This window comes from Panthera pardus, unplaced genomic scaffold (genome assembly GCF_024362965.1).
Source record: "Panthera pardus isolate Hobbes unplaced genomic scaffold, ASM2436296v1 HiC_scaffold_3, whole genome shotgun sequence".
NCBI classification, from domain to species: Eukaryota; Metazoa; Chordata; class Mammalia; order Carnivora; family Felidae; genus Panthera; species Panthera pardus.
This window is the reverse complement of record NW_026526876.1, coordinates 60500012-60526502: the sequence shown is the minus strand read 5'-3', so window position 1 is coordinate 60526502 and position 26491 is coordinate 60500012. Positions and strand designations below refer to the sequence as shown.

Sequence of the window (26491 nt, the reverse complement as noted above, 5' to 3'; positions counted from 1 at the left end):
CCCCGTGTCAGGCTCTGTGCTGGCAGCTCAGAGCCTGGAGCCTGCTTCAGATTGTGTGTCTCCCTCTCTCTCTGCCCCTCCCTGGCTCACGTTCTGTTTCTCTCTCTCTCCTTCAAAAATAAATAAACATTAAAAAAAAATTTTTTAATGATAATAAAGAAGAAAGGCAACTACCATAAAGATAAGTAATACCCCTGAAGTAAACAACCTAATGTATAAAATAGAAAAATTATTCAAAGAAATAATTTTTGAAATGTCTTTTTTATAAATGAAAAAAAAAGTAGTTACAGGTGGAAATAACAAATCATATCCCAGGAAGAAAAAAAATTGGCACAGAATGATAGAACTCTCTATCTTAGTTAAGTAACTAAACACCAAAGTTAAAGAAAGTATTCTTTAGACAACAAGACACCAGCAAGTTGACTAAAAGGGTAAAGTGGAGTTGTGAATCAAGCTTCCCTAACACCTAAGGCAAGGTTCGATGCCAGAAGATACTGACATGCTGTCACAAATTTGAAAAGAAAGAAAATGTGGCCCGAGAATATTATACCCAGTCAGTATATTCAAATATAAGAGAAACAGAAAGGTACGATGTTGGCAACATTTAAAAAAAAAAAAAAAAAAAAAAAAAAAAAAAGTCAGGGAATATAAGACAAAGAACTTTTTTAGAAAAAACAAAGTTGATTAAATCTAATTTAGTGGTGGATCAAAACAATGAACTCACTAATAGGAGAGCACTGCTGGTGGTGAGCTCTGATTCCATATATACATAGTACTGAGACTAAACAGGATGTAAAGCAAATGTTAAAAACCTTGACAAGTAACAATATAACTACGGAAAACAATGGGACGAGGAGAGAAGATGGAAAGCTGATCAGTGTTAACTTCAATTTCTTCATCTTTCTGTAGTAAGATGTTAGGTATAAGTGTCCAAAAAGTAGCTAAAATGCACAATTATTTCAATTATTTAATGTTTTTAACACTCCTCTTCTTAACTTTAAAGAGATAGTCTAGGAAATAATAGTTCTTCCAATGGAGAAATATTTACTGAAATTCAACCGTTTCTTCAATTTTACTTTTTTTTTTTTTAATGTTTATCTATTTTTGAGAGACAGAGATACAAAGCACAGGCAGGAGAGGAACAGAGAAAGAGGGAGACACAGAATCTAAAGCAGGTTCCAGGCCCCGAGCTGTCAGCACAGAGCCTGACACAGGGCTCAAACCCAGGAACCATGAGATCATGACCTGATGACCTGAGCCAAAGTCGGAAGCTTAACCGGCTGAGCCACACAGGTTCCCCCAATTTTTTTTTAATAGAGATTTATTTTTATCTTTTTATTTTTTGGAGAGAGATGGCTAAGTGAACGAGGGGAAGAGACAGAGGGAAGAGAGAGAGAATCCCATGAGGGGCAGTGAGAGAGAGAGAGAGAGAGAGAGAGAGAGAGAGAGAGAGAGAGATGCAGGGCTCACTCAAAGTGAGGCTCGAGCTCACCCAATGCAGGACTCAAACTGACCAACTGTGAGATCATGACCTACGCTGAAGTCAGATGCTTAACCGACTGAGCTACCCAGGTGCCCCCATTTTACTTTTTCTTTTCAGTAAACTCTACTCCCAACGTGGGGTTTGAACTCACACCCCAAGATCAAGAGTTGCATGCTCCACAGACTGAGCCAGCCAGGCTCCCCTCTTCAATTTTACTTTAATTTCCTTTTTTGCCGTTGTTAATTTCTGACAAAAAAAAATTAAGTGGAGAAAAGTAGTAGGAATTATAAAACAAAACACCTACATTGCTACCACTCAAAATTAATAATTGTGTGTCAAATTTTATTCATCTTCTTAGGAAATAAAACATTAAAAAGACAAAACTACCATCCCTTCAAGCCAGCTTTCCCAGCACCACCATTCTCACCGAGCAAAAACTTGTCATTCTGTCTAGAGACAAATCAGTAACTGATATACAGTATTGCTTTGTGTGAATAATCATTTTTTATTCACATAATGGTAGCCTATCAATCATAGTGTTCTGCATTTTGCTTTTTTCATTCTACATTGTGAACTGCATATAGAGCTATTTTATTCCTATTAACTGTATAAATTGCACATACTCTCCCACATTTATCCATTCCACTATTAAGGAATATTTAGATTGTTATTCTTTGGCTTTTGCTGTTACAATACTCTCATGCAATCGGCAAAGCTAAAAGGCATCCAACGGAATGGGAGAAGATATTTGCAAACGACATATCAGATAAAGGGTTAGTATCCAAAATCTATAAAGAACTTATCAAACTCAACACCCAAAAAAACAAATAATCCAGTGAAGAAATGGGCAAAAGACATGAATAGACACTTCTCCAAAGAAGACATCCAGATGGCCAACTGACACATGAAAAGATGCTCAACATCACTCATCATCAGGGAAATACAAATCAAAACCACAATGAGATACCACCTCACACCTGTCAGAATGGCTCACATTAACAACTCAGGCAACAACAGATGTTGGCGAGGATGCAGAGAAAGACTTGGATCACTTTTGCACTGCTGGTGGGAATGCAAACTGGTGCAGCCACTCTGGAAAACAGTATGGAGGTGTCTCAAAAAGTTAAAAATAGAACTACCCTACGACCCAGCAATTGCACTACTAACCATTTATCCAAAGGATACAGGTTTACTGTTTCAAAGGGGCACATCCACCCTAATGTTTATAGCAGCTCTAATGACAATAGCCAAAGTATGGAAAGAGCCCAAATGTCCATCAACAGATGGATGGATAAAGGAGATGTGGTATGTGTGTATATGTGTGTATATATATATATATATATATATACACACACACACACACACACACACACACACACACAATGGAGTATTACTTGGCAACCAAAAAGAATGAAATCTTGCTGTTTGCAACTATGTGAATGAACTAGAGGATATTATGCTAAGCGAAATTAGTCAGAGAAAGACAAGTATCATATGACTTCACTCATATGAGAAATTTAAGACACAGAACAGATGAACACAAGGAAGGGAAGCAAAAATAATATAAAAACAGGGAGGGGGACAAAACATAAGAAACTCAAATGTGGAGAACAGAGGGTTACTGGAGGGGTTGTGGGAGGGGGGATGGGCTAAATGGGTAGGGGGCATTAGAGAATCCACTCCTGAAATCATTGTTGCACTATGTGCTAACTAACTTGGATGTAAATTAAAAAACAAAACAAAATAAAAATAAAAACAATGCTCTCATGGACATCCCTGCACATATGTGAAAGTTTCTCAGTATACCTAGAAATGTCATGGCTGGATTCTATAGATCGGCTCATTTTCAGTTTTATTAGATACTGCCAAATTACTATTGCAAATGACCATGTGTCAGCATACCCAGTCCTCTCTCAGGTGGTGTGACAAAACACCATTTTCTCCATATCCTCGCCAATACTTGGCATTTTTGGCAATCTAAGTGAAATAGTATCTTGTACTCACCTAAAGTTAATAGTGTTGGGACTATTTCTATGATTGTTTAATCTTTTAGATGGACTCTTCTATAAAAAGATGGACTTATAAAAGACTATATGGACTATACAAGATGGACTCTTTTATAAAAATCAAATTTCCTCTTAAAAATTTTTTTCTCCACATCACATTTTGACTGGTATTAAATTGCTAGTCCAGATGACTTTTGGTTACTATTTGCCTGGTATGTCTTTTTCTATTTAATATTTAGGTTTTCTATGTTGCTTTGCATGTGCCTCTTGTACACATCATATTGCCGGATTTTGGTGTCTGAGTGTGGGTTTTTTCATATTTTTTAAGTTTATTTATTTATTTTGAGAGAGAAAGAGCACAAGTGGGAGAGGGGCAAAGAAAGAGAATCCCAAGCAGGCTTTGCTCTGTCAATACAGAGCCTGATCAGAGGCTCCCACTTCTGGTCCTACTATACATAGGATTTCTGCATGCACACTGGACTGCCATTACCCTCTTCAATTCAATCCCATCTGATTGTAGTCGAGAATTTCTCACGATCTCTGAGAATGCGCATTTTTTTAGAGCTCATCTATGAACACATGAAATTTTTTTTTTCCTATCATTTCTAGAGTTTGGGGGGAAGGACTGAAACTGCAGGATGTGCTCAGTTCACCATCTTGGACGAGAAACTCTTCCATAAAACTCAAGTAAAATATTATTTTTGTTTAAAATCATCATGTATAATATTTCAGTTATATACTTCTTTTTCTATCTATTCATCCATCCATCCATCCATCCATCCATCCATCCCTCTGTCCTTCTATCTATCATAAAAGAAGAGATGCCTAGGGGGCGCCTGGGTGGCTCAGTCAGTTAAGTGTCCAACTCTTCTTTAAAAAATTTTTTTAATGTTTATTTATTTTTGAGACGTAGAGTGCAAGCGGGGAAGGGGCAGAGAGAGAGGCAGACACAAAATCCAAAGCAGGATCCAGGCTCCGAGCTGTCAGCACACAGTCCAAAGCAGGACTTGAACCCACAAACCATGAGATCATGACCTGAGCCAAAGTCAGACGCTTAACCGACTGAGCCACCCAGGTGCCCCGAAGTGTCCAACTCTTGATCTCAGCTCAGGTCTTGATCTCAGAATTGTGAGTTCAAGCTCCATGTTGGGCTCTGCACTAGGCATTAAGCCTAACTAAAGAAAAAAAAAAGGAGCACCTGGGTGGTTCAGTCAGATTCTATGTCTCCCTCTCTCTCTCTGCCCCTCCCCTGCTCTCTCTCAAAAAATAAACTAAAAAAAAAAAAAAACGAATCAAAAAGACGTCCAGAATCCACTTAACTTAATATTAAAATAGTTACTTCTGGGTGGGTGGAATTTATTTATTTTTAATTTTTTTAACGTTTATTTACTTTTGAGAGAGGCAGAGTGCAAGTGGGCTCCAAGCTTCAAACTGTCAGCACAGAGCCTGACGTGGGGCTTGAACTTACAAGCTGTGAGATCATGACCTGTGCCAAAGTTGGACGCTTAGCCGACTGAGCCACCCCGGCACCCCATATTTTTATTTATTTATTATCTTCTATTTTTTTTAATGTTTATTCATTTTTGAAAGTCAGAGAGAAACAGCACAAGCAGGAGTGGGGCAGAGAGAGAGGGAGACACAGAATCCAAAGCAGGCTCCAGACTCTGAGCTGCTAGCACAGAGTTCAACGTGGGGCTCGAACTCACCAACTGTGAGATCATGACCTGAGCAGAAGTCTGACACTTAACCAGCTGAGCCACCCAGGTGCCCCTCACCCATATTTTTAAATGTCTATTTATTTTTGAGAGAGAAAGAGAGAGAGAGAGAGAGAGAGAGAGAACATGAGTGGGGGTGGGGCAGAGAGAGAGGGGGACAGGGGATCCAAAGCAGGCTCTTTGATGACAGCAGAGAGCCAGGTGCAGGGTTTGAACCCACAAGCTGTGAGATCATGACCCAAGCCAAAGTTGGACGCTTAGCTGTCTGAGCCACCCAGGCATCCCATGGGTGGGTAGAATTTAAAGTGATTTATTTTCTAATTGTTTACTTTTTTTTGGAGTTTATAATAAATATGTATCATTTTTACAAATAAATTCATTCTTAAAAGTATGTTAAGGTCAGCTGTCTTTGAGTGTTACAGGTAATTTTTAATTTTGCCTATCTGCATTTCCCAATTTCAACAGTGTGCGTATATTTGTGTTATCATGTTGCATTTTTTTTTATTTATTTATTTTGAGAGAGAGAGGGAGAGTGAGCAGGGAGAGGAGCAGAGAGGGAAAGAGAGAATCCCAAGCAGGCTCCACAATGTCAGCGCAGAGCCTGACTTGGGGCCGATCTCATGAACTGCGAGCCGAAACCAAGAACCAGTCACTTAACCAAATGAGGCACCCAAGTTCCCCTATTTGTGTTACAATGTTAAGAAAAAGCTCAAAAGGTGAGCAATCTGAAATCGGGAGCCATCAGGACCTGTAAATAGTTCAGTAGCATCATCAAATACACTAGAAGGATTGAGGAGTATTGTTATTTTCTAATAGGAGTGGTTTGGGTCTTCCTATTTTGGTTTAAGTAACAAAATTGATTAAATCACAAACACATAGGAAATATCTGTATCAGGGCTTTCACAGTTGAATCGTTAAGTACAGTCCAGCCAGTCTTCTAGAAGCCCCTTCTCTGTGAAGACCAGATGCAATAGAGAGAGTTCAGAGGAAACTGGTCCAAATGACCAACTGGTGAATGGATAAATAAAATATGGCCTCTCCATAGAATGGAAAATTATTCAGCAATAAAAATGAAGTCCTGATACATGCTACAACATGGATGGACCTTGAAAAACTCACACTATGTGAGAGAAGCCAGTCATAAAGACTCCATATTGCATGATTCCACATAGGAAATGTCCAGACTAGGCCAATGTATAAAGACAGAAAGCAGATTAATTGTTGCCTAAGACTGGGGGTATTGGAGGGAAATGCGAGTGACTGCCAATGGGTATGGGTTTCATCTGGGGATGATGAAAATATTCTAAAATTGCAGTGATAGCTGCACAATGCTGAATATACTAAAAAACAGTGAATTTGACTCTTTAAATGGGTGAATTGTATGGTATGTGAATTATATCTCAATAATTCTGGGTTTTTTTATTTTTTTATGTTTTTATTTTATTTTTGAGAGAGAGAGAGAGACAGAGTGTGAGTGGGGGAGGGGGAGAGAGAGGGGGAGACAGAATCTGAAGTAGGCTCCAGGCTCTGAGCTGTCAGCGCAGAGCCTGACGCAGGGCTTGAACTCACAGACTGCAAGATCGGAAGCCGAAGGGACGCCCAACCAACTGAGCCACCCAGGCACCCCTCAATAATGCTGTTTTTTTTTTAAAAAAAGAAAAAACTGGTTGCTTACACATCTGTCTCTTTGTGAAAAGTATTCAATTTTTCCCTTGGGCCTCTGAAATCATACTTTATGCTAGGAAGGTTTGTTTGGAAACACATTTTGTGCATGAACTGGAGCATTATTAGAATCACAACCATTTATACAAGGCTTCGTGATGTCCACAACTTGCTCCATGTGTTCCTCCTCCACCAGGTGAAGCGAAATGATTAAGAACATGGATTACAGGGGCTCCTGAACGGCTCAGTCAGTTAACCATCTGACTCTTGGTTTCCACTCAGGTCATGATCTCACGGTTTGTGAGTTCAAGCCCCGCACTGGGCTCTGTGCTGACAGCTCAGAGCCTGGAGCCTGCTTCGGATTCTGCGTCTCCTCTCTCTGTCCCTCCCCCGCTTGTGCTCTGTCTCTGTCCCTCAAAGATAAATAAATGTAACTAAAAAAATTTTTTTAAGGTAAAAATAAGGATTACAAATAAGAACAGGCCTGAAGTGCTGATGTTATCGGGGTCGGAGCTAGAGGCTAGCAGTGAAACAACATAATGACCTGCCTATCAATCTTAGGAAATCTTTAGCATGGGGGTGCTTACCAAGTAACTGATAGTGAAAATTTCACATACATTACTTCACTTCATCCTCAAAATAACCTTTAATAGCAGGTACTACAGATCTGTGTTTTATAGATGAGGAAACTGAGGCTAGCTTAGAGAAGTGAAGGAGCTTTCCAAGAATCCAGGATCAGAAAATCATGAGTCAGGGCGCCTGGGTGGCTCAGTTGGTTAAGTGTCTGACTCTTGATTTTGGCTCAGGTCATGATCTCACGGTTCTTGGGATCAAGCCCTGCATCTGGTTCTGTGCTGACAGCAAGGAGCCTGCTTGGGATTCTCTCTTTTCCTCTTTCTCTGCCCCTCCCCCATGCACACATGCACTCTGTCTCTCTCATAATAAATAAATAAACATTTTTTTTTAATGAAAATAAAGTACAAAAGTTAAAAAAAAAAAAGACAGAAAGAAAGTCATGGAGGCAGTCCAAATTGGACAAAGTCAAGGAGACTGAGAAGATAGACTTAACTCACCGAGGACACCTCCAACAAAAAAAGGCATGCACTCAGATGTCACTGCTCAATGCCTATGTTCTTAGCAGCATCTTAATCACACAGGCATGTGGTAGATTTACCTTCTCTGGAAGTCACCATTTCTCCTCTTTTTTTCAGAGTGAATTTTTCTTGACCTTTTCATTACCTGGATTCATCTCAAGAGCATTTCACTGTCCATTTTTGAAGAACCTTCTTAGCCAACTAATTTTCCTGTCTTTCCCTGAGTGCAAGCTAGGGAGTTCCAGAAAACTCTTCCCTGTATTTGCTTCTCGGGGCCTGATAAACATTTCTTCAAGGTGTGGCAACACTTCTGTGTTGTGTGCTGCAACCAGAACATCGTCAGATCTTCGAAGTCTAGTCAGAGTGCTGTATATCTCAGGGTGGGAGGGTGTTTCACACCCATGTTTATTTATTTATTTTTTCAGGTTTCCGTTATTTAAGTAATGTCTACATCCAGTGGGGGGCGGGGCTCGAACTCATGAACTGTGAGATCATGACCTGAGCTGAAACCAAGAGTTGGACACTTAACCAGTTGAGCCACCCAGGTGCCTAGGTGCAAACTCTTGACAGAGCAGCATGGTTACGAGACAAATAAGCATTCTGTATTAAGCCAGTACCACCAAAACTACATTTTTAGAATGTCTGTCTTTTGACTTGGCTAATTCCACAACACATATAGACAGGTGCCCATTTTTTAAATTTTTTAATGTTTATTTTATTTTTGAGGGAGAGAAAGACAGAGCCCGAATGGGGGAGGGGCAAAGAGGGAGACAGAATCGGAAGCAGGCTCCAGGCTCTGAACTGTCCTGACATGGGGCTGGAACTCACAAGCCGTGAGATCATGACTTGAGCTGAAGTCGAACGTGTAACAGACTGAGCCACCCAGGCGCCCCGTGGTGCCCAAATTTTAAACAAGAATTTTGTGTCATCAGAATGAATCTTCCTAGTAGAAATTATTTCTGGTACTAATGGTGGTAGTTCTCCATTATACAATACATAATGCAAATGTGTTTATAATCTGAGTGGCTAACGATAGCTTTTCCTGATGTCACATAGTTTCTCTTCATCCATTAGTTTAACCAGTCAATTAAAAGACAGAGATTTGGGGGCATCTGGGTGGCTCAGTCGGTTGAGCGTCCGACTTCAGCTCAGGTCACGATCTCACGGTTCGTGAGTTCGAGCCCTGCATCAAGCTCTGCACTGACAGCTCAGAGCCTGGAGCCTGCTTCAGATTCTGTGTCTCCCTCTCCCTCTGCCCCTTCCCCCACTCATGCTCTGTCTCTCTCTGTTCTCAAAAATGAATAAACGTTAATAAATAAATACATACATAAATAAATAAAAGACAGAGATTTTTACTGAAGACTCCTTGTACACCTGGGTTTTCGATCCCATCTGTCATCTATAAACTTCCCATTTTCAAACGACCCCCTTAGAACCCTTAGCAGAGAGCAAAGAACAGAATTCTATGCCATTACGTTGTAGCCTACAGATCATCAGATGGTAAAGGTACTCTACATATATTATTTCATTCAATCCTCCCAGAAACCATATGGAAATAAGTATTATGTAACAACAACAAAAATAAACAGACTGCTAGAAAAGATCAGAGCTAGTATCCAAATTCAGGTTATTCCAACCTAAGAACCCATGCTCTTCCTACTACCATGATTGAAGAGATAGACACATTCATGTAAAGCTATGATACACATTATAGCATGATGTCTCATAAGAGAAGGTATAAATGAAAGCTGCCCAAACCCCCTAATAAGGATTCTTATTAGCCGTAGAAAACTGGGGAAGATCTCAGGAGGAAATGGCAAATGAAAGAGGACTTTATGAATGAATAAAATATCATCCAGTTCTGAAAATACGGCCATCAGGTAAATTCTCCATGCAGAGTCACAGGGATTATCCTTCAAACCCATATTTCACCTGAAAATTCCTCAGTACTTCAAAGCCCTGCTCATCTTTTTTTCTTGTTAAGTTTTTATTTAAATTCCATGGGGCTCCTGGGTGGCTCAGTTGGTTAAGTGTCCGACTCTCAATCTTGGCTCAGGCTCAGGTCACTTGGTCAGTGTGGAGCCTGCTTGGGATTCTCTCTCTCCCTTTCTCTCTGTCCCTCCCCTGCTTGTGCGCTCGCTCTCTCTCTCTCTCTCTCCCTCTCTCTCTCTCTCAGAATAAAGAAACTAAAAAATTTTTAATTCCAGTTAGTTTATATACAGTGTGATATTAGTTTCAGATCTACATACAGCATAGTGATTCAACACCTCCACACAATTCCGGTGCTTATCATGATAAGTGCACTCCTTAATCCCCTTCACCTATTTCACTCATCCCCTCTCCCCTCTGGTCACGAGTTTGTTCTCTATAGTTATGAATCTGTTTCTTGGTTTGCCTCTTTTTCCTTTGCTCTTAGATTCCACATATGAGTGAAATTACATGGTATTTGTCTTTCTCTGACTTATTTCGCTTAGCATTATGTTCTCTAGCCCCATCCATGTCCTTGCAAATGGCAAGATTTCATTCTTTCTTATGGCTGAGTATTATTCCATTGTATATATACGCCACATCTTCTTTATCCGTTCATCAGTCGCTAAGACACTTAGGTTGTTTCCATAATTTGGCTGTTATAGATAATGCTGCTGTAAACGTCAGAGTGCATGTATCCCTTTGAATTAGTATTTGTGTATTTTTTGGATAAATACCCAATAGTGTTATTGTGGGATCATAGGGTAGTTCTATTTTTAACATTTTGAGGAAACTCCATACTGTTTTCCATGGTGGTTGCACCAGTTTGCATTCACACCAACAGTGCAAGATGGTTCCCCTTTCTCCATATCGTTGCCAACACCTGTTGTTTCTTCTGTTGTTGATTTTAGCCATTCTGACAGGTGAGGTGATATCTCATTGTAGGTATGACTTGCATGTACCTGATAATAAGTGATATTAAGCAACTTTTCATGTGTCTGTTGGCCATCTGTATCTCTGGAAAAATATCTGTGTCTTCTGCCCATTTTTAATTGGATTATTTGTTTTTTGGGTGGTGAGTTTTAGAAGCTCTTTATAGATTTTGGATATTAACCCTTTATCTGATATGTCATTTGCAAATATCTTCTTCCATTCCATAGGTTGCCTTTCAGTTTATTGTTTACTTCAGTGTACAGAAACTTTTTATTTTGATGTGGTCCTAATAGTTTATTTTTGCTTTTGTTTCCCTTGCTTCAGGAGACATATCTAGAAAGAAGTCACTATGGCCCATGTCAAAGTTACTGCCTCTGTTCTCTTCTAGGACTTTTATAGTTTCAGGTCTCACATTTGGGTCTTTAATCCATGTTGAATTTATTTTTGTGTATGATGTAAGTGGCCCAGTTTTCTTGTGCATGTTGCTGTCCACTTTCCCCAAAACTATTTGCTGAAGAGACCGTCTGTATCACATTGGATATTCTTTCCTGCTTTGTCAAAGATTAATTGGCCATATAGCTGTGGATTCATTTCTGGTTTTTCTATTCTGTTCTATTTACCTATATGTCTATTTTTGTGCCAGTACCATCTTTTCATCACTACAGCTTTGTAGTATATCTTGAAGACTGGAATTGTGATGCCTCCAGCTTTGCTTTTCAAGATTGCTTTGGCTATGGGGTGCCTCAGTGGCTCAGTCGATTGGGCATCTGACTCCTGATTTTGGTTCAAATCATGATCCCACGGTTTGTGAGGTTGAGCCCTGCCACGGGCTCTGCACTGACAGCACAGAGCCTCCTTAGGATTCTCTCTCTACCTCTCTCTCTCTCTCTCTCTGCCCCTTCTTCATTCATGCTTTCTCTCTCACTTGCTCAAAAAAAAAAAAAAAAAGATTGCTTTGGCCATTTGGGGTCTTTCTGGTTCCATACAAGTTTTGGAATTGTTTGTTCTAGTTCTGTGAAGAATACAGGTGTTATTTTGATAGGGATTGCACTGAATGTATAGATTGTTTTGGGTAGTATAGACATTTTAACAATATTTGTCCTTCTAATCCATGAACATGGAATGTCTTTCCATTTCTTTGTGTCATCTTCAATTTCTTTGATCAGTGTTTCATAGTTTTCAGAGTATACCTCTTTCACCTCTTTGGTTAGGTTTATTCCTAGGTATCTTATGGGTTTTGGTGCAATTGTTAATGGGACTGATTTCTTAATTTCTCTTTGTTGATTCATTTGTGATGTATAGAAATGCAACAGGTTTCTGTACATTGACTTTGTATCCTGACTTTATTATCAGTTCTAGCAGTTTCTAAACCTACTTTATTGAAGGGTTTTATTATAAATGAATGTTATGTTTTGTCAAATGCTTTTTCTGCATCTATTGAAATGATCATATGATTCTTACGCTTTCTTTTATTAACATAGTGTTTCATGTTAATTGATTTGCATATATTAAACCACACTTGCAACCCAGTAATAAATATCAATTGATCAAGGTGCATGATTTTTTTGATGTATTGTTGGACTCGGTTTGCTAGTATTTTGAGAAGTTGTGCACCCATGTTCATCAGGGATATTGGCCTGTAGTTCTCTTTTTCAGTGGAGTCATTCTCTAGTTTTGGTATCAGGGTAATGCTGGCCTCATAGAATGAGCTTGGAAGTTTTCCTTACTTTTCTATTTTTTGGAATAGTTTGAGAATAGGTATGAACTTTTATTTTTTTTTTTTAAGTTTATTTATTTTGAGAGTGAGAGAACATGCATGTGGGTGGGGGAGGGGTGAAGAGAGAAGGAGAGAGAATCCCAAGCAGGCTCCACACCGTCAGCACAGAGCTCAATCCCACAAACTGTGAGATCATGACTTGAGCCAAAACCAAGTGTTGGATGCTTAACCAACTGAGCCACCCAGGCACCTCAAGAATAGGTATGAACTCTTCCTTAAATGCTTAGAATTCCCTTGGGAAGCCATCCAACCCTGGACTTTTGTTTTTTGATTACTGATTCAGTTCATTTGCTGGTTATTGGTCTGTTCAAATTTTCTGTTTCAGTTTTGATAGTTTATAGGTTTCCAGCTATTTATCCCATTTCTCCCAGGTTGTCCAATTTGATGGCATATAGTTTTTCATAATATTCTCTTAGAATTGTTTGTATTTCTGTGGCTGGTGTTGGTTGTTATTTCTCCTCTCTCTCATTTGTGATTGTATCTGGGTCCTTTCTCTCCCCCCCCCCCTTTTTTATTTATTTAATTTTTTTGATGAGCTTGTCTAGAGGGTTTTCAATTTTATTAAAGAACCAGGTCCTGGTTTCAGTGATCTGTTCTGTTTTTTTTCCTTTCTATTATCATTTATTTCTGCTCTAATCTTTAGTATTTCCTTCCTTCTGCTGGCTTAGGCTTCCTTTGTTCTTTTTCCAGCTCCTTTAAGTGTAACATTAGGTTGTTTGAGATTTTTCTTGCTTCTTAAGGTAGGCCTTAATGCTATATGCCTTCCTCTTAAGACTGATTTTGCTGCATCCCAAAGGTTTTGGATTGTTGTGTTTTCATTTTTCATTTGTTTCCATGTATTTTTTTTTTTTTAATTTTTTTTTCAACGTTTTTTATTTATTTTTGGGACAGAGAGAGACAGAGCATGAATGGGGGAGGGGCAGAGAGAGAGGGAGACACAGAATCGGAAACAGGCTCCAGGCTCCAAGCCATCAGCCCAGAGCCTGACGCGGGGCTCGAACCCACGGACCGCGAGATCGTGACCTGGCTGAAGTCGGACGCTTAACCGACTGCGCCACCCAGGCGCCCCTGTTTCCATGTATTTTTTAATTTGATTTCCTGGTTGGCCCATTCATTGTCTAGCAGTATGTGGTTTAACCTCCATGTATATGTGGTCTTTCCAAATTTTTCTTGTGATTGACTTCTAGTTTCCTAGCATTGTGGTTAGAAAAGATGCATGGTATGATTTCAACCTTCTTGAATCTGTTAAGGCCTGTTTTGTGGCCTAATGTGTGATCTATTATGGAGAATGTTCCATGTGCACTTGAAAAGAATGTGTGTTCTGCTTTCTTAACATGGGATGTTCTGAATATATCTGTTGAGTCCATCTGGTCCAGCGTGCCATTCAAAGCCATTGTTTCCTTGTTGATTTTCTTTTTAGATGATCAATCCATTGATGTAAGTGGGGTGTTACAGTCCCTACAATTATTGCATAATTATGAATTAGTTCCTTTATGTTTGTTGTTTTCTGTATTTGGGTGCTTTATGTTAGGTGCATAAATATTTACAATTGTTGTATCTTCTTGTTGGATTGTCCCTTTATTAATATATAGTGGCCTTCTAGCTCTTTCTACCATCTTTCTGTGCCGCCATTATGGTGAGCATGAATGTCCTGGCAGATCCTCTCAAGAGCATTAACAATGCTGAAAAGAGAGGCAAACGCCAGGTTCTTATTAGGCCATGCTCCAAAGTCATTGTCCGATTTCTGACTGTGATGATGAAGCATGGTTACATTGGTGAATCTGAAATCATCGATGATCACAGAGCTGGGAAAATTGTTGCGAATCTCACAGGCAGATTAAACAAGTGTGGAGTGATCAGCCCCAGGTTTGATGTACAACTCAAAGATCTAAAAAATGGCAGAATAATCTGCTCCCATCCCGCCAGTTTGGTTTCATTGTGCTGACAACCTCAGCTGGCATCATGGACCATGAAGAAGTAAGACAAAAACACACAGGAGGGAAAATCCTGGGATTCTTTTTCTAGCGATGTAATACATTCATACAAATAAAATGCCTCACTGGAAAAAAAGGGAAAAAGGAAAAAAATATATATAGTGGTTTTGTCTCTTAACAGTCTTTGTTTTATAATCATTTGTCTAGGGGCACCTGGGTGGCTCAGTTGGTTAAGCATCCAATTCTACATTTTGGCTCAGGTCATGATCTCACCAACTGCCCATGACAGCCCATGCTGTCAGCATGGAGTCAGCTTGGAAATATCTCTCCCAATCTCTCCACCCCTCCCCTGTTCACACCCATGCTTTCTCTCAAAATAAATAAAATTTTAAAAATAAATAAAGACTAGTTTGTCAAAAAAAAAAAAAAAAAAGCCTAGTTTGTCCCATGTAGGTATTGCTACTCTGGCTTTCCTTTGACATCTATTTGAATGACAAATGTTTCTCCAGGCCCTCACGTATCTAGGTGTAAAATGAGTCCTGGGGCATCTGAGTGGTTCAGTTGGCTGAGTGCCCAACTCTTTATTTATTTTAATATATGAAATTTATTGTCAAATTGGTTTCCATACAACACCCAGTGCCAACTCTTGATTTCAGCTCAGGTCATGATCTCATGGTTCCTCGGATTGAGCCCTGCATTGGGCTCTGTGCTGACAGTGTGGAGCCTGCTTGGGGTTCTCTCCCTCCTCTCTCTCTGTCCTTTCACCTGTTCATGCTCTAAGTAAACCTAAAAAAATAAAATAAGTCTCTTGTAAGGCAGCATATAGAAGATGGATCTTGTTTTTTTATCCATTACGTCACTTTATGTCTTTTGCTCGGAGCATTTAGTCCATTGACTTTCATTTTTTTTTAAATTTTTTTTTCTTTTTTTTTAGTGTTTATTTATTTTTGAGACAGAGAGAGACAGAGCATGAACGGGGGAGGGGCAGAGAGAGAGGGAGACACAGAATCGGAAGCAGGCTCCAGGCTCTGAGCCACCAGCCCAGAGCCCGACGCGGGGCTGGAACTCATGGACCGCAAGATCGTGACCTGAGCTGAAGTTAGACGCATAACTGACTGAGCCACCCAGGCGCCCCAAGTCCATTGACTTTCAAAGTAATTATTGATAGATATGTATTTATTGCCATTTCATTACTTGTTTTGTTGTTCCCAGAGATTTTCTCTGATCCTTTCTTGTATTTCTTTCACGCATTGCTGATTTTCTTTAGTAATATATTTGGATTTTGTTCTCTTTATTCTTTGCATGTTTACTGGTGGGTTTTTATTAACTTGTTTTACTTTTTATTTTTAAAATTTACATCCAAATTAGTTAGCATATAGTGCAACAATGATTTCAGGAGTAGATTCCTTAGTGCCTCTTACCCATTTAGCCCATCCCCCCTCCCACAAACCCTCCAGCAACCCTCAGTTTGTTCTCCATATTTATGAGTCTCTTCTGTTTTGCCCCCCTGCCTGTTTTTCTATTGTTTCCCTTCCCTTATGTTCATCTGTTTTGTCTCTTAAAGTCCTCATATGAGTGAAGTCATAGGATTTTTGTCTTTCTCTAATTTCACTTAGCATAATACCCTCCAGTTCCATCCACGTAGTTGCAAATGGCAAGATTTCATTCTTTTTGATTGCTGAGTAATACTCCATTGTATATATATACACCACATCTTTATCCATTCATCCTTTGATGGACATTTGGGCTCTTTCCATACTCTGGCTATTGTTGATAGTGCTGCTATAAACATCGGGGTGCATATGTCCCTTTGATACAACTGTATCCCTTGGATAAATAGTAGTGCAATTGCTGGGTTGTAGGGTAGTTCTATTTTTAATCTTTTGAGGAACCTCCATACTGTTTTCCAGAGTGGCTGCACCAGCTTGCATTCCGATGGTGGTTTTGATATTTGGTTAGCATTTGGTTTGTATATAACCTCTTCTGCATACAGCTGCCTATATTGTTGATGGTCATTTAAGCTTGAACCCATTCTTCTCTCCTCTCCTCCTCATGTTTTAGATACATGTTATTGTATTTTAAATTCTTTTTTGTGTGTGAGTTCCTTGGTGGATTTTTTACAGAGACATTCACTTTTACTGCTTTTGTGTTTCCTACCTTTATACTGTCATTTTTGGGCTCTCCTTTCCACTCAAACAGTCCGCCTTAATATTTCTCACAGGGAGTACTGCTCGTCTTCAGAATTCTCTGCACTCCATCTACAAATGCTCCCTGAGCCATATCTCAAACCAAATTTCCATTATAATTTTTTTCAGGATACCTCGGGTTATTCTTGTTTAAAAATAGACACTTAGCTCTGAGGCATAAGGCTTTTCAAGAGCACTTTTCATTCCACTCATCCCCTGCATTCTGGATCATTTGTATCTACTTAATATTGCTTAATCTTAGTTACACTTTACAAAATCTCTTTCACAACTTTTATAAATATGGCCTGGTCTAGGGGCGCCTGGGTGGCTCAGTCGGTTAAGCGGCCGACTTCGGCTCAGGTCACGATCTCACAGTCTGTGAGTTCGAGCCCCGCGTCGGGCTCTGTGCTGACAGCGCAGAGCCTGGAGCCTGTTTCGGATTCTGTGTCTCCCCCTCTCTGACCCTCCCCTGTTCATGCTCTGTCTCTCCCTGTCTCAAAAATAAATAAAACGTTAAAAAATTAAAAATAAATAAATAAATAAATAAATAAATAAATAAATAAATATGGCCTGGTCTTTATTCCCCTTCAATAACAATTTTAGTCTAAACACCTAAAAGCAGAGTGCCTGGGTGGCTTAGTTGGTTAAGTGTCCAACTCTTGGTTTTGGCTCGGGTCATTATCTTGTGGTTTCATGAGTTCAAGTCCCACGTCAGACTCTCCTCTGCACAGGCAGTGTAGAGCTTGCTTGGGATTCTCTCTCTCTCTCTCTCTCTCTCTCTCTCTCTCTCTCTCTCTGTACCTCCCCCACTCAAGCTCTCTCTCAAAAAAAAAATTAATAAACTTAAAATAAATAAATAAATAGATAGATAGATAGATAGATCGATAGATAGCTAAAAGCAATAGAAATGGGGTGCCTGGGTGGGTCAGTCAGTTAAGCATCCAACTTTGTCCATGATCTCACAGTTGGTGAGTTTGAGCCCCTCATTGGGCTCTGTGCTGACAGCTCAGAGCCTGAAACCTGCTTCAAATTCTGTCTCCCTCTCTCTCTGCCCCTCCCCTGCTCACGCTCTGTCTCTCTCAAAAATAAATTCTAAAAAATTTTAAAAATAAAAAATAAAAGCAATAGAAATAAGCATGTGTTTATTTAACTTTAATATAAAGAATAAAGAAATCCAGAGGCTCCTGGGTGGCTCAGTCAGTTGTGTGTCTGACTTCAGCTCAGGTCATGATCTTGAGGTTCATGGGTTCAAGCCCCACATCAGGCTCTGTGCTGACAACTCAGAGCCTGGAACCTGCTTTGGATTCTGTCTCCCTCTCTCTCTGCCCCTTCCCCCACTTGTACTCTAATTCTCTCTCAAAAATAAATAAACATTAAAAAAAAAACAAAAAAAAAAACACAGCGGTGCCTGGGTGGCTCAGTCAGTTGAGCATCCAACTTTGGCTCAGGTCATGATCTTGCAGTTCATGAATCTGAGCCCCATGTCGGGCTCTGTGCTGACAGCTCGGAGCCTGGACCTTGCTTCAGATTCTGTGTCTCCCTGTCTCTCTGCCCCTTCCCTGCTCACTCTCTGTCACTCTCTCTCAAAAATAAATAAACATTAAAAAAAAATTTAAGAAAGAAGCATTTATATTTAAAATGAAATCTAACAACTAGGGTACCTGGGTGGCTCCGTCGGTTAAGTGTCCAGCTTTGGCTCAGGTCATGATCTCATGGTTCATGAGTTAGAACCCCGCATCAGCTCTGTGCTTACAGCACAGAGCCTGCTTTGGATCCTCTGTGCCCCCCCTCTCTGCCCCTCCCTTGCTTGCTCTCTCTCTCAAAAATAAACATTAAGAAAATTTTTAAAAAGAAATCTAACAACAAAACTAAAAACAGGCTACCACAATGTTTGCATTTTCTTAGATGATTAAATGTTAACAACACACAAGTTTAATAATTTACATGGTAACATTTTCACTAAAATTTCTCTAAATTAACAATGAGAAATTAACATTAGATGGGAACTCATCTGTATTGAGTTTACATAGCTTTGAGGTACAAATAAAATATGCCAAACATTGCTGTAGATGTTTGTATTATTTAAAAAAAAACTTTTTTGTAAAAGTTTATTTATTTTAAGAGAAAGAAAGAGCGGGGAGGGGCAGAGAATGAGGGAGAGAGAGAATCCCAAGAAGGAACCAAGCTGTCAGTGCTGAGCCTGAGGTGGGGCTTGAACCCACAAACTGTGAGATCACAACTCGAGCTGAAACCAAGAGTCAGATGCTTAACCAACTGAGCCACACAGGCGCCCCTGTATTATTACTATTTTTTTTAAGATTTTATTTTTTTAAGCAATCTCTGTCCTCAACATGGGGCTCGAATTCACGGCCCTGAGATCGAGAGTTGCATGCTCCACCAACTGAGCCAGCCAGGTGCCTGAAGCTTGTATTATTGATGACAGAATATTGTACTTACTGTATGCTAGGCACCACACTAAGATTTTATTCAATTTTCCAAAGACCCTACGAAGTAATACTAGTGCCATTTTTACAAGTAAAGAAATTGAGATTCAAAGACGCTACTTGCCCAGGCTTAAGTTGTTACTCAGGATTTCAATCCCAACCACTCTGATGATGGAACTTCTGTTCATTCAACTATACAATACCACTTTCATCTCCAAATCTGGCACATGAAAGGAGGTCAAATTAGCAAACCAAGATGAGATTTTCCAAACATTACCAATTATCTCACAATACCTGCACATGTGGGATCATGATTAGTCACGGATAAAATCTGCACCTCAATTCCACAAAAGCAACCAGAGAAGGTTCTGTCGGCCACCTTAACACACGCCTGCCAGGTATTACACATCTGTCACCCACAGGCCAGTCCTGGTGGAAAACCTCAACTTGGCTTCGGTCAGGAGAAAGCAAAGCCTCAGGACCACCCCAAAGGCCAGCTTTCCCTGATAGAGTAGCATTGCTCAAATCTGCCTTCGGTTCAGGGCACCATCTCTCAGTTTGTGAGTTGGAGACCCACACCTGGGCCTCTGCTGCAGAGCCCACTTCAGATTCTCTGTCCCTCTCTCTCTGCCCCTCTCCCACATGTTCATCCTCCCTCTCTCTCTCTCAAAAACGAATAAACTTAAAAAAAAAAAAAAAAGACTGATTAAAAAAAATAGCGTTGCTCAAAATAATTCCATCATTGCATTCGGTAGAGCCTTCTGTTAGAGATTCCATTCTATTAGAAAGCTAAATTCTACAAAAGTTTTGTTACAGTGTTTACAGGCTCACTTTAATATGAACAAGGAATTCTATACAATGTACAAAACAATCTGCAATAAATTTGCATACTTTTGTATCAGTGTAATTAATATGTATATGTGCTGCCTTAAGAGTACCCAGTGAATGCCATCATTTATGTAATATCACCATATGAATGCGACCATAATGTATGACTGATGTATAATTAATATGAATGGACCATTTATTCATCATTGATGCTTAACTGGAAAAAAAAAAAAAGGTTTTCTGCATATAAATAAGAGACATACCGTAAAGCAATGGCTCCCCTATTTCCCAAATTTTAAAATCCATTTCCACTTAATTATATTATTGATATGCTGATCATCTCAACATCCCTGTGGAGTTAATAATAATGATAATAATCACAGATTTTCTGTTATTCACCTCAAGGACTTTTTTTTGTTTTTGTTGACATTTGACTTGTTTCATGTACTTCAACTGCTAGACTTTTCATGTCTTATTTCTCATCTATTTCAGATCTAAAAATAACAACAGGGGGTGCCTGGGTGGCTCAGTTGGTTAAGCGTCTGACTTTTGAGCTCAGGTCATGATCTCACAGTTTGTGAGTTTGAGCCCCACATCAGGCTCTGTGCTGACAGCTCAGAGCCTGGAGCTTGTTTCGGATTCTGTGTCTTCCTCTCTCTCTCTGCCCCTCCCTGACTCATGTTCTGTCTCTGTCTCTCAAAAATAAAAACATTACAAAAAAATTTTTTTAATAAATAAAAATAAAAAAATAATAAAATAACAACAGTAACCTACAAGGCATTAATCATCTAAAATACTTCTAACAGGGGCGCCTGGGTGGCTCAGTCAGGTAAGCATCTGACTCTTGATCTTGGCTTAGGTCATGATCTCACAGTTTGTGACATTGAGCCCCCACATCAGGCTCTGTGTTAACAGTGCAGAGCCTGCTTGGGATTCTCTCTCTCACTCTCTCTCTGCCCCTCCCCGACTCATGCACGTGCTTTTTCTCTCTCAAAATAAATAAACACTTTTTGAAAATAAAACACTTCTAATAAGCAAAATTGCACTTTAAATGCAAGGGGCCAAATTTTGCACACAGATTAATCACTCCTTGCACAAACACAGTATCAAGGAGGGTGACCTAGGCTGAATGTTTTAACACATAGATTGTTCAGATGAAAAAATTCTAACTGTGGAAAATGTAATTTTCAAAAACATACCAAATCAGCCATTATCAATTGTGAAATATAATTTCAAAATGGTGTAATAAACAAAAATTCCTGGGCACCTGGGTGGCTCAGTCGGTTAAGCGTCCAACTTCGGCTCAGGTCATGATCTCACAGTTCATGGGTTCAAGCCCCATGTCAGGCTCTGTGCTGACAGCCCAGAGCCTGCTTCAAATTCTGTGTCTCCTCTCTCTCTGCCCCTCCCTGCTCACACTCGGTCTCTCAAAAATAAATAAACATTAAAAAAGTAAAATAACATAAACACCAATTCTTTCTTGTAATACAAATGGTACACATCAAATCAATACATTGTACATCTTAAACTTATACAATGTTATATTCTAATTATAGCTCAGAAAAAGCTAGAGATCAAAGGGGGGAAAACATAACAAAGCCTATGAATGCCATCACCATCTATCATTACCATATCTCAATAATCTGTGTCTCTCCCTTAATCACTGTTTTCACATTTACACTTCTGGTGGTATATCCCAATGATATCTGTTGATGTTACTTGAGGTCAGCATCTTTGTCTTATCTTTGGTTCCGCAAGAGCCAATACAAAACCTGGCACAAATCTGCTCCATTAAAAAAACGAAACAAGGGGCACCTGGGTGGCTCAGTCAGTTGAGCATCCAACTTTTGATTTCGGCTCAGTTCATGATCCCAGGGTAGTGTGACTGAGCCTTGCATCAGGCTCTGTGCTGATTGTCGAGCCTGCTTAAGCTTCTCTGTCTCTCCCTTTATCCTTCACTCTCTCAAAAACAAAACAAAAATAACCCTGCCCTATAAATAATCACTGAATTGAAACAAACCTTCTTTACACATCTTTGATGAACAAATGAAACAACACATGCAAAAATGCTTTGGATACAACGCTGGTTTGTCAATGACTTTTTGAATATGACATAAAAGGCACTGGCAACAAAAGAAAAAATAGACAAGTTGGACTTCCTGAAAATTTAAAAATTTTGTGCACCAAAAGATACTGTTATCACACTGATAGTTATTGGAATAGGAGGTCGGGGCGGGGGTAGGTTAAATGGGTGATGGGTCTTAAGAAGGGCACTTGTGATGGGTACCAGGTGTTGTATGGAAGTGATGAATCACTAAATTCTACACCTGGAATTAGTATTGCATGTATGATAACTAGTTGGAATTCAAATAAAAATTTGGGGGAAAAGGGGTGCCTGGGTGGCTTAGTCGGTTAAGCTTCTGACTCCTGATTTCAGCTCAGGTCATGATCACACAGTTGGTGAGATTGAGCCCCACACTGTGCTCTGTGCTGACAGTGTGGAGCCTGTTTGGGATTCTCTCTCTCTCTCTCTCTCTCTCTCTCGCTCTCTCGCTCTCGCTCTTGCTCTCGCTCTCTCAATCTTTTCCCCTCCCCCACTCGCACACACTCTCTCTCAAAATAAATGAACATTAAACAAAAAAAAAAAAAAAAAACTTGGGGAAAAAGAAAACAAAAACAAAATACTATTATCAGAGTAAAAAGGCAACTTACGGAATGGGAGAAAATATTGGCAAATCAAATATCTGATAAGAGTTTAATATCCAGAATGCATAGAGAACTCATAAAACTCAAAAACAAAAAAAACAACCTGATTCAAAATTGGGCACAAGACATTTCTCCAAGGAAGATATACAAATAGTCAATATATACATGAAAAGATGTTACACATCACCAATCATTAGGGAAATGTACATCAAAACTACAATGAGGGGCACCTGGGTGGCTCAGTCAGTTGAGCATCTGACTTCAGCTCATGGTTCACGAGTTCCAGCTCCACATCAGGCTTGCTGCTGTCAGCTTGCAGCCCACTTTGAATCCTTTGTCCCTTTCTCTCTGCCCCTCCCTGGCTTGCGGTCTCTCTCAAAAACAAAATAAACGTTGGCACAAAAACACTCAGATCAATGGAACAGAATAGAGAACCTAGAAATGGACCCGCAAACATATGGCCAACTAATCTTTGACAAAGCAGGAAAGAATACCCAATGGAATAAAGACAGTCTCTTCAGCAAATGGTGCTGGGAAAACTAGACAGCGACATGCAGAAGAATGAACCTGGACCACTTTCTTACACCATCCACAAAAATAAACTCAAAATGTATGAAAGACCTAAATGTAAAACAGCAAGCTATCAAAATCCTCGAGAAGAAAGCAGGCAAAAACCTCTTTGGCCTTGGCCACAGGGACTTCTTACTTAACATGTCTCCAGAGGCAAGGGAAACCAAAGCACAAATGAACTATTGGGACCTCATCAAAATAAAAAGCTTCTGCACAGGGAAGGAAACAATCAGCAAAACTAAAAGGTAACCAATGGAATGGGAGAAGATATTTGCAAATGACATATTAGATTAAGGGTTAGTATCCAAATCTATAAAGAACTTATCAAACTCAAAACCCAAAAAACAAATAATCCAGTGAAGAAATGGGCAAAAGACATGAACAGACAAAGACATCCAGATGGCCAACTGACACATGAAAAGTGCTCAACATCACTCATCATCAGGGAATTACAAATCAAAACCATAATGAGATACCACTTCGCACCTGTCAGAACAGCTCACATTAATAGCTCAGGCAACAACAGATGTTGGCAAGGATGTGGAGAAAGAGGATCTCTTTTGCATTGTTGGTGGGAATACAAGCTGGTGCAGCCACTCTGGAAGAGTGTGGACGTTCCTCGAAAAATTAAAAATAGGACTACCTTACGACCCAGCAATTGCACTACTAGGTATTTATCCAAGGGATACAGGTGTGCTATTTTAAAGGGGCAGTGTTTATAGCAGCGCTATTGACAATAGTCAAAGTATGGAAAGAGCCCAAATGTCCATTGACGGTTGAATGGATAAAGATGTGGTGTATGTATATGTGTGTATATACGCACACATACATACATACATGCAGTGGAGTATTACTCGGCAATCAAAAAGAATGAAATTTTGCCATTTGCAACTACGTGGGTGGAACTAGAGGGTATTATGCTAAGCAAAATTAGTCAGAGAAAGATAAATATCATATGACTTCACTCATATGAGGAATTTAAGATACAAAACAGATGAACATAAGGGAAGCAAAAATAATATAAAAACAGGGAGGGGGACAAAACATAAGAGACTCTTAAATATAGAGAACAAACAGAGGACTGCTGGAGGGGTTGTGGGATAGGGGGATGAGCTAAATGGGTAAGGGGCATTAAGGAATCTACCCCTGAAATCATATGTCTTCCCATCTACAAATCTATCTCCAAATAGTCAGGACTTCTTTGTCTCCTGATAGTATAATTTTTTTTCATAAAAAGATCTTTTATTAATTTTGGAGTAGTTTATACTTCAGGTTATCATAAATTGGTTCATTTTGCCATTATACGTACTAATTGTTACTTGTGTATGAGAATGCTGACCTTTATATAATAGTTACTTGGGGCGCCCGGGTGGCTCAGTCAGTTGAGCATCTGACTTCGGCTCAGGTCATGATCTCACAGCTTGTGAGTTCGAGCCCCGCATCGGGCTCTGTGCTGACAGCACAGAGCCTGGAGCCTGCTTCGGATTGTGTCTCCCTCTCTCTCTGCCCCATCCCTACTCATGCTGTGTCCCGCTCTGTCTTAAAAATAAAATAAAAACATTAAAAATATATAATAGTTACTTCATTGAACTAATTGTTTCACCAATTTGTAGATCTTTTTGAATATCCAGGGTAAACATCCTCCGCAAATAAGACAGCTTTGCTCTTACTTCCCAATTTTATATCCGTTAGTACTTTTTCCTGTCTTAGCATGGAGTTGAATAGGGGATAGCATGAAATGCTCCTTACAGTTGCACCATCGATTATGATGTTAAGTCTAGGTTTTTTATTGCCGGCAAGCGAAAGTTCTTTTCTACTTGTTTACTAAGAGTTCTGATCACAGATAATTTTATCCAATCATTTTCTGTATATGAACTTACCATATGACTTTTTCTTTTTTAAGTAGGCTTCACGTCCAGCACCAAGCCCAACATGGGGCTTGGACTCAATGACCCCGAGATCAAGACCTGAGCTGAGATCAAGAGTCAGATTGCTTAACTGACTGAGCTTACCCCTGATTTTCCTCTTTTAACCTGTTGGTAAGTTTTCTGATGTTGAAACTTTCATTCATTTATTCATTCAACAAGTATTGAGTGCCTGTGATGTGTCAGGCACTGCTTTAGATTCTGGGGAAATAGCAAGAAACAGACAAAAATCTCTGCACTCATTAAATTCTAGTTGGGAATACAGACAACAAACAAGAAAATAAAATATACTACTATATTTGTGGATAAGAATGCTTTTGTTCTGGGGTGCCTGAATGGCTCAGTTGGATGAGCATCAAACTCTTGGTTTTGGTTCAGGCCATGACCTCATGGTTCATGGATTCCGGTCCTTGATCTGGCTCTATGCTGACAGTGCAGAGCCTGCTTGGGATTCTCTCTCTCCCACTTAATCTCAAAAAAAAAAAAAAAAAAAAAAGCTTTTGTTCTTTGTAAGCTGAGTTTTCTTTACCAATTTCTGATAGAGCTGCTTCAGAATTTTCCACCATGACCAGTGAATCTGTCAATTTCTTTTTGTAATTCTCAGTTAATACATTGGAAAATGCATACTATTTTAAGTTTATTTATTTTGAGAGAGAGAGCATGCACAGGAGAAGCGCAGAGCGAGGGAGAGAGAGATAAAATCCCAAGCTGATCCGAGGAACCTGCCCGAAGCTCAATGAGGGGCTTGAACGCACGAACCACGAAATGACGACCCTAACTGAAATCAAGAATTGGACGCTCAACCTACTGAGCCACCCAGGCACCCCAGAAAATGCATAATTTTTAACTATAATATCTTCTTACTAGATCTCTCTTTTGTCACTAGGTAATGTCCTCCCTCTCAATTAATGGTTTTAGCATTGTTATTTTGTCTAATAATAATATTACTGTGCAAGCTTTTACTTAGTACTTGCCTAGATTTTCTTTTCAACATTTTTCATTATTCATTTTTAGCTGTCTTTTTTAAGCAGCATATAGATGTTTTTAAATCCAATATGATCATCTTTTACACAGTTCGTTTACTGTGACTACTCATATAGCTGGACTTACTTCCCCATATTAGTGTCTTCTGTATATCCCTTTTTCTTAGGCTCTTTTCTTGCCTTCTACTGAATTCATAGATTTCTGTATAGCTCTTCTTGTTTGTAATAGATTCATAGATTTCTTTTATAGCTCTTCTTGCTTGTAAACCATATATTT

The 26491-nt window shown here is 39.5% G+C and overlaps 1 pseudogene; it reads left to right on the top strand.

Annotated features, from left to right (window-relative positions):
- Positions 1–14247: 14247 nt before the first annotated feature.
- LOC128774245 (40S ribosomal protein S15a-like) lies at positions 14248–14708 on the top strand (annotated as a pseudogene).
- The last annotated feature ends 11783 nt before the right edge of the window (positions 14709–26491 follow it).